Consider the following 9,566-nt stretch of genomic DNA (forward strand, 5'->3'; position numbering starts at 1 on the left):
TGGCACAGGTACAGGTACAAGTGTAGGTGCACAGGGCTTGGATTATTGTCCTAGGGAATATGGATTGGTTAGGTTCTGAGAAAAGATATATGTGCCAGATGAAAGTGGTCTTAAGAAGGTTATCTTGAGGGAGTTTCATGAAAAAATATAATTAGGTCACCCAAGTTACCAGAAGGCATTCACAACAGTAAAGAGATATTAATATTGGTGGCATTTGAAAAGGGATATAGCAGAGTTTGTGGTGATATTTTTTTATTTTTCGCTGGTGCAGGTAGAGTTTAAATATCTAGGTGGACTACTACAACCAATCACTATTCGTGACTAGAAATGTGAGTTCATTTCCATGGATTTCATCATAGGGTTGCTGAAGACAGTGAAGTGGCATGATTCCATCATGGTCATTATGGAATGGTTAGCAAATGTTTCACACTTTGTTCCGGTAGAGTCTACATTTTTAGCTAGTGATGTGGCATAGGTATTCATCTGAGATGTGGTTAGACTACATGGTGTTCCTAAGAAGGTTGTGTCATACGGGGATGCAAAGTTGACTTCCAAGTTTTGGAAGGAGTTATTTGTAGGTTTGGGCATAGAGTTGGCCTTCAACACAAATTAGCATCCACAAACGGATGGGCAAATAGAGAGGGTCAACAGGATATTAGAGGACATGTTGAGGATGTATGTGATGCATCAACAGCAAAAATGGGAAGATTATCTCCCTTTGGTTGAGTTTCCATACAACACCAGTTATCAGGAGTCACTAAGGATGAGCCCTTTTGAGCCATTGTATGGGAAAAATTGTGACACTCCCACTAGTTGGAGTGATATGGATAGCAGGGTATTGATTGGATGAGATATGTTTTCAGAAATGGAACCAAATGTGCTGGTGATCAAGAAGAATCTAAAGGAAACACAAGAAAGGTAGAAGATTTATGCAGATACGAACAGGTTGTTCGAGGAGTTTCAGGTTGAGGAACAGCTGTCCCTCCTCATCAAACCAAAGAAGAGATCCTTGTGGATTGGCTCATGTGCCAAGATGGCACCACAATTTTGTGGACCCTTCAGTATCATTGAGTAGATTGGACCAGTAGCATATCAACTTGCACTGACTCCAGCAATGAAATTCCACGATGTTTTCCATGTCTCATTTCTTAAGAAGTATGTCAAAGATGTTGATCATGTAATTGACTAGTCTATATTGTAGGTGGAACAAGATGGAGAATTCCAACCGAAGCCTCAGTGTATATTGCAAAAAAAGGTGATCATGCTCCAGAACCAACAAATAGAGAAAGTTAAAGTACAATTGAAGCACTTTGGGCCTGATGAAGCTACATGGGAGATGGCAGATAAGATGTCGTTGTTGCGATGGGGACCCCTGGGTCAGCTTTGGGGTTAAAAACCCAAGTTTTTATGTAATTGTTGTAAATGATGTAAATTCCCTATGATTTTTTGATGCAGAGGGCATATATAGTTAGGAGTCAAAGGGGTTTTAGCCTCTTGTTTATGTAAAAATTGAGTTAGTTTTGAGATCCACCCATGGTTCATAGACCATGGGATTGTATGTACAAATCTATAAGTAGGTGTGTCTTAGAGTGTCTAAGGGAGAGATCTAATGTCAAAATGGATAAGGAATGAAGCCTTGAAGGCCTTAGCATAGAGAAGCAGGTCAAATAGGGGAGAATGGATCTACAGTTGAGTGCACAGAGGCCTAGGTAGAGTTCGTAGCTGAGTGCACAGACCCCTGTAATTGAGCGCGCAGGGAAGTCTTGAGTCTATATTATGAACTAAGACTCAATAAAGAGTATGCATCGCACCCTTTTTGGATCAATATTGTGTATTTTTGTTTATTTCTATTTATGATTTATTTTGTTGATGAATAATATGTTTATGGAATATTGATCTAATGATGCACGATTCTATTGAATAACTGTTAGATGATGTATGCAAGCATGTTTATGTAATTACAAGAAGACTTTGCTGAATTATCTAATGTTTACTAATAACACAAGCTTATCTACATGAGCCCTAGTCTAGAGTACTTCTCTGATGCGTGTAAGTGGATAAACAGACTCTTAAGGGTCCACAAAGACTGATCGTGCACCTTCACGAAGGTCTGAAGGTTATTTTAGTAGAGTTATAGTACCAATCCCTAGGGGCTTATCGATATGTACGAAGACATATTTCAGGTGATAAAAGGCATCACACTCATCTCTGGATGTAGAAACTTGGTTCCAGCATCCCCCCATACTGCCTAAGGTTAGACTGCAACCTACGCTACGTTGGTGTTATAGACATAGTGGGGCACTGCAAACCCAATCACATATGTCCATAAACCAAGGGCTTCTAAACCCCTAAAAATTTTGTTTCATACCGTAAAGGATCAAGGTCAACTGATTACATCATTTCCCAGAAGTTCTCCTTGAAAAACTACTCAGAACTAGTCAAAACAGGACCATACAGACTGCTCCATGCTAAGGGTGTGATGCATCTCACCTGCTACACACAAAGGGTGCGATGCATACTGAAAAAACCTTCTATAGGGTGTGATGAGCGAGAGCAAACAAATGGCAGAGGCAGTTTGCTAGGTGGAAACTCAAAGAATCTTCTATAAACTGCTCATATGACACTTGCCTCTCTGAACTTGCCCAGGGATGAGTAAGAGATCGTGAAATCTCCAAGTGGAACCAAGAACTACCAGTGAAGTGACACTAATCAAAATCCCAGAAGCTGACTCACCCCCTACAAATATCTATATATGGATCCCTAATCCTAGAGATCTAGAGGCTTGAATTTTGTATTTTGTAAGGAAGTGTTGTTGGTTTCCTTGTGAAGAATTGTATTTTTGGGTGATCTAGCTTTTCATGAGGTGAAGAGGGCTTTCATGTTGGGAGGATGGCGCTGGATGAAACAGTTGGGTTGTAATCCTCTCTTCTACTACTTCTATCAATAAAGCTATTTGAGTTTTCCTCCATATACTTGTATATTTCTGAATCTTGTATTTATGTATGCATTTGTATGGTTAATGTACATCTGATCCTATATTGTTTATGGTTATAGATCTCTATGCTTTGATGGTATTCTGCTGCTTTGACTCTATAAGTGTTCTTTGAAGTGGGACAAGTGAGAAAGGAGTGGCGAAGTTCTATCAAGGGAGAGAGGAAACAAGAAAGGAGCCAAGCGAAAGACTGAGGTTGGTGCTCTCTGCTTCTCTCTCATCTATCTCTCATAAAAGAAAATACAAGTTACTTTGAATTGTTTGTCTCTAAGATAGCTACCCGTCTTAGTGGGACTAGTAGCTCTGAATGGACACTAGTTTTCCAGGAAACAAAATGGCTACTCCGCTGGGGAGCGAATATTTTGTTTGTTTGTTACTGGTGTTTGCTTTATAAACTATAGACGGAGCCTGAAGCTAAGCCAGCTAGCCTTCGAACTGCTTTTGCTATGCAACTGTAAAGTAGATCAACGCTGCTTCAATCAATCTCTGGGTTGGTTTATGAACTAAACATCTGACTTGCAAACATCCTAAGAGCCCTGGTGGTAGCTCAATAACCTCATTAGATCAGCCCCTATAATTTGTGTTTACTGCCTATCATAAGCTTAGCCTAAATCCTTGAACTTAGCTGCAAACTGTGAGTGAAAACCAAGCTCAGTCTCGTCCCTGGACCATTGCACTATCTCTCATTAGCAGTCTAGATGCATCGCACCTCCTGTGTGCTACAGGTGAGATGCATCCATGTTTCCCTTAAGGATAGGTGCGATGATTGAGTGAGACTGTTTCTACCTCCAGATTTTGGTTTTTTCTTCATTGTTTTCAGCTCTATTCAGTAGTTTTTTTGTCTATGATCAATATATCATTGTTGAAACCTTCTTCATTTACATTATTCAGCCTCCATTGATAAGGAATTGTGAATGTTTTTTTATGTATTTTTCATCATTTACAATCGTCCTTTGCAAATAGTAACTTAATCGAACTGTTGTCTTTTGATTTGAAAGTGTCGCAACTATCATTTTCAGTCAAGAAAACGAGTGTCGTAAAGTCTTCCTCTTTTAGATAGTTGATTATACTTTTACTATTGTATTTTATTTGAATTGTCAATTCTTTGAAGTGTCAAAAACAGTTTTCCATTCGAAAGTGAAAGTGTCGTCTTAGTCTTCCCTTCGCTTTTGAAAAGAAATTGCTAAAGTGTCGCTTTGAAGAAAAGTAGTTCAAATCTGTACTTAGTTTTCTTCTTGTCATTCTCACATTAAGGAAACTGAAAAAAAAAAAATACATGCATGTGCATTTGCATTTAGACTACATGCGGAAATTGATTTAGGAAAAATGCATTTAGTGTGTGCTCTCTGCTCTTTGTTGAAAGAATTTTACTCTTCTTTCCTTAGTAGCTAGGTTTTTCATTGCTAAAAGAAAATAAACGATTGTTTATCATATTAGATTGCATATTTAGGAATTGCATATCTACATCACGCAGTGAACCTTGGAAGAAAAACTACTTAAGAAATATCAACTATAAAATAAACGTCAATGAACATAAAAATGCATTGGAACCTAACACAAAACATCTAGAAGTCTAGGCTAGAGACATATTCTAGCATCGTAAAGCTTGGTAACTATCATTTTCATCGTAGGTTGGGTGATTCCTCCTCTTTGATACAACAAGTGCTAGTACGGACTTGTGCTCCCATGTACCATCGAGTATATATTAGGAGACCATGATACGCTGATATCCTTTATCCTTAGGAGGTCGTGTCTGCCGCCCTATCGATCGCAATGCACTGAACACAGCATTCAGGAAGATTGACTACCGTACATAAAGTATATTGCAGTTTTGCAATTAGTTTGGTAATCCCTTTGTCTAGACTTCCTGAGTAGTGACTTTCGTTCCTTTTTAGACTCCTTAAAAGAAAAGGTCCATCTGAGCACTTGTCACTTCAGGCTCGTTAAAAATCAAAGGCGACTAGAGTCATCTTTAGCTTTTTCTCGACTCTTAAAAATTGAAAAAGAAAGTTGTGTCAAAGCATCATAAAATTTATTTTATTTGGAATAACATCATTGTTCCCTCATTGATCTTAGGTTGAGAAAATGGAGTCCACCAATCAAGGATTTCCCCTTGGGGGGAATCCTAGTCCTTTCTCTTCCTATGGAGATATTGGTGCCCCGTATATGGCTACATTGTCCCTTCTAGTATTGACAATTGACCTGCCAGTATGGCTATTCTCAACGTCTATCGTTCAAAACACCGTAATTCCTCAGCAATGAAATCACCAACCAGATGATACTGAAGTTGCTCCTCAACCGTCCACTTCGTTTATTTCTCCCTCTCCTTCCTCTTCACTTGGTGAAACTAGTAACACTAAAAACCAAGTAACTGAGAGGAAGAAGAAGAAACAGAAGGAGAATAAGAAGAAGAAGCCAATGGCAAAAGGGGGAAACCATGCATCATCTGGCGAAAATTTACACATTGCACCATCCAAAGCTAAATCTCCATGTGTCATTTGCAAAGGAGACCACTATCATCGAGATTGTCCTTACATCCGGTGGATCTTGAGAGACTAGTCTCCCTGCTTGCACAATCCGGTGTCTTGAACCTCTAACGCTCATGTTGAGAGTATACCATCAGCTAGTGAAAATGAAGTCAATGGGAAAAAAGGAAGATCTAAATTTCCTTGTAGGTTGTGTGAAGGCGATCATGCCCTCCACCATTGTACCTTCCTGGACGAAGATAAAAAAGTCTTGGATAATTGTCTTGCTTCACCACAGCGACTTCCACTTGGATATAAGAAACTCTTGCCAAGTCCATCGCTAGGTGAAAATCCAACTGACACACCTCTGTTTTCGGTCGAAACACCTATCATTGAAGATAAACCCTTTGAGTCCACACTGGACCAAAGTCAACAGTTTGAGATGGCAGTCAACCCAGTCTTGCCTTCAGAAGGTTCTCCTTCAGATGATACAGTCTCCAAAGAGAATGAGAATGACACCATTCAAATTCTTTTTGTTGACACGGAATCTGATGAACAGCGGGGCAATCTACCTGTTCCTTTACAGCAAGAAGGAAGATCCTTAGTTCAAGAGATTCATCCAGCCATTTATTCGGTCCCTCCTCCAAGCAATCTAGTCATTTCCTTTTATTGGAATCTACTAGCGAGACCCCGCCTACCATCTAATGTGCCATTCCAGATCATAGTACAAGCTTATAGAATGATCATGGCTGGTACTATCATAGATGAAGGGGCTTCTGTGAGTATCCTTTCCTCAACTGCTTGGAAAGCGCTTGGTTCGCCATCACTTCTGCCTGAGATTCGAAATCTATCAGGCTTCAATAACGGAACCAGTCAACCGTTAGGGATCCTTCCAAATTTGCCTATAACTTTGAGAAGGAAAAGTGTTCATCTTAACATGATGGTAGTCCAAGGGCCACTAGATTACAATCTACTCCTTGGGCTTGACTACATTTATAACATGGGAGTTATTGTTTCCTCACTCTTTCTGGTGATGTGTTTCCCATATGAAGGCAGAATGGTCCAATTTGTTGACCAGCTTTCATTCCTCGGTTCGAACACGGCTACTAGTCAAATACCATCCCTAAATGGTCTTTTTGCACAAGGAATGTCTTATCAACCTCCAGTCTATCCACCTAATGGTCACGAGTGATTCGGTGAATGTGATGAAACCCAGGGGGCACGCGCCCTGGCCTGCTACGACAGGAAAACCCCAGATATAAGATATGTTTCCTCGTAGGATATATGACCAATCTAACACACCCATCTGTTTAGGAAAATGGGATCAGTCTGGAATAGGATTTCCTCATTGAAGGTTATGTGATTGGAATCTCAGACCATTCACCTTTGTCTATTTCGATGGACAAAGCCAAGGAAGTGTTTTCGCTGCTACACGGACGAAAAAAGCTTGCTTTAATGCAAGGACTTCCATATGGTAACCTGGAAACTCTACTTTTCTTTATACCTAGGGGCATGCAAACCTTTTTTATGCAAGTGGAAAGTGACCAACGTAACTCTAACCTCGTAGTTTTTAATAATTTCAACTGCTTAAGTTAGGTGATTGGTCTTGTCAACCATTCACATTTTCCAGAACCGACAACAATGGCAAAGTAAAGGAGATGTTCCTATGAAACTATCCCACCTAACCTCAGTAGTTCATTAACCCTTAGAATAGTATTTGGTCATTCCTAGCTTGCATACAAGAGGCTTTGGAGCAAAGTTTTTCATGGAGCAAGCCCTCTAAAAAATGAACCTACTAATGAGAGATATCCTTATTAGACGACTGGCACGAGTAGGTTTACGCGAAGTTCATGCTCGTTAAAAAATAAACCTAAGGATGAGCATATGTTCCCCCAGAGTTCAAGCTCATTAAAAAATGAACCCACCATCGGTAAATAACCTTTGTGATCGCATTGCTATCAACATTTGAGCCTTGGTCATGTTCTTACTGTCACCTCCACTCTTTTAGCCGATCATACGCCTCCACTTGATTGTTTACCCTTTTGAGGAACAGTTGTGACGAGTGAGTCTGTTAGCCACCTTCCTTACACTGCCGTGATTGAAAAGTTCCAAACTTACCTAGAACCAGTTGCTGCCTGAAAATATCACTCGTTCCTCAAAAACAAGTCTCTTTTAAGCTCTTTTTAGAATCGTAAAATATAAAAATATTGCCGAGCAATTGGCCTCTCCAGCTCATTAAAGTGATTGGAAGTGCCATCCCTCCTCTAGATTTTAATATTTTTGGACCTGAGGGATCATTACACAAAAATATCAATCACTTGTCTTTTTCATCTTGCTAAAGTGATCGAAAAAGTCATCCCTTTCATATTATTTTATACTTTTTCAGACTTAAGAGATTATACTACGAAAAAGGACTACTGAAGTTTCCTTTCCATCTCTTTTTGGACTCTTTAAAACTAAAAAGGACTGAGTTATCTTTGTCATTAAACTTGTTAAAACAATAGCAACAAACCTGTCCATACGGACAAGAGCGAGTTTTGACTGTCGCTAGGCTTGCTGAAACATAGCGACAGGTTTGCCCAAAGGGAAAATTATAGAACAAGCATATGTTATCCTCCTCAAGCTTGAAAAAAATAAAGAGGTACTAGTCGACAATGACTGGGGAAAAAAGGGAAGAAAACTTGAAGAATTTCATTGGTAGCAAGCCGCTCTTGAACATGACACTTTCACTCCATCACCATGATAGAGTCGGGTTGGGTTATTCCGTTCACCGGCCATATCACCATTGGTCCTTCGTACCATCCATTTTTGGGGTTAACGCTACCAATCCATTTCAGTGTCACTGATATGTTCAAGAGAAGTCACTCAAAGAATTCACCAACCCAGCTAACGTCTCATCCACTGCAATACCTTCATGCTCCATTCTTTCATGACCGCCACCCTGAACCTTGTATCATCAGATCGTTTTCACCTCCACAAAATCATTTGTTCCGTTTCATGTCGTAGATGTGGGATTCGTCAAGGCCCTCCTACGATGGGTCACTTCTTGTCGACATCAACTCATTATCCAAGAACTTGACTTAGGAACAACCCTTTCAGTACTTTGAAGCTTGCATGCCTCAATGGCAAGTTTCTCACTTTCGATGATAGGTTTACATCAATAGCCTTTGATCGAAAGATTTTGCATGGTGTTCGACATCGACTCATGTATTCACACCACATGAATTGTACTGAAGTACCTTGAGTGTCATTATCATTATTGGTGATTCATCTCGTGCCTGTTAACAGCTTTCGTCATTGGCTGGTAATCATGCGATGTCTTTCCATGTTTGACATCAGAACATATTTTCACATGGATCAACTTGTACTTCGAGCGAAGATTGAATGAGTTTGAAGACCTCGGATCTAGTTTCATCCATCTAGGCTGTGATATATTCAAGAAAATAAAGACATCAAATGTACTCCATAGTTGCACAGATAATCATCCAAGCTAAAGGATGATGGCTCTACCAGAATCATCAATCTACCACACAGACGATTGTCTATCCTATGTACATGAAAATGAATTTATAAAGCTAAGCATGCGGATGCCCACCTTAGCTAGATCATGAAAATATTATGAAGATAATGTATTGTATTGTATCTTATTATAGGTCACCTTCCAGTTCGAAAAACCTCGGATCCTCATAATAAATCATTTCACCTGACATCAGAAGATTAACGACCTCATGCTTTATGGGGCAAATGTTATAGACATATTTGGGCACTGCAACCCTAATCACATATGTCCATAAACCAAGGGCTTATAGACCCCTAAAAGTGATGTTTCATACCGTAAAGGATCAAGGTCAACTGATTACATCATTTCCTAGAAGTTCTCCCTGAAAAACCGCTTAGAACTAGTCAAATCTAGACCATACAAACTACTACACACAAAGGGTGCGATGCATCTCACCTGCTACACACAAAGGGTGCGATGCATACTGAAAATCCCTTCTGTAGGGTGCGATGAGTGAGAGCAAACAAATGGCAGAGGCATTTTGCTAGGTGGAAACTCAAAGAATCTTCTAGAAACTGCTCATATGTCACTTGCCTCTCTGAATTCACCC

This window comes from Pinus tabuliformis, chromosome 3_2 (genome assembly GCF_031772625.1).
Source record: "Pinus tabuliformis cultivar Carrire ecotype Pingquan chromosome 3_2, CPIR1, whole genome shotgun sequence".
Classification (NCBI taxonomy): domain Eukaryota; kingdom Viridiplantae; phylum Streptophyta; class Pinopsida; order Pinales; family Pinaceae; genus Pinus; species Pinus tabuliformis.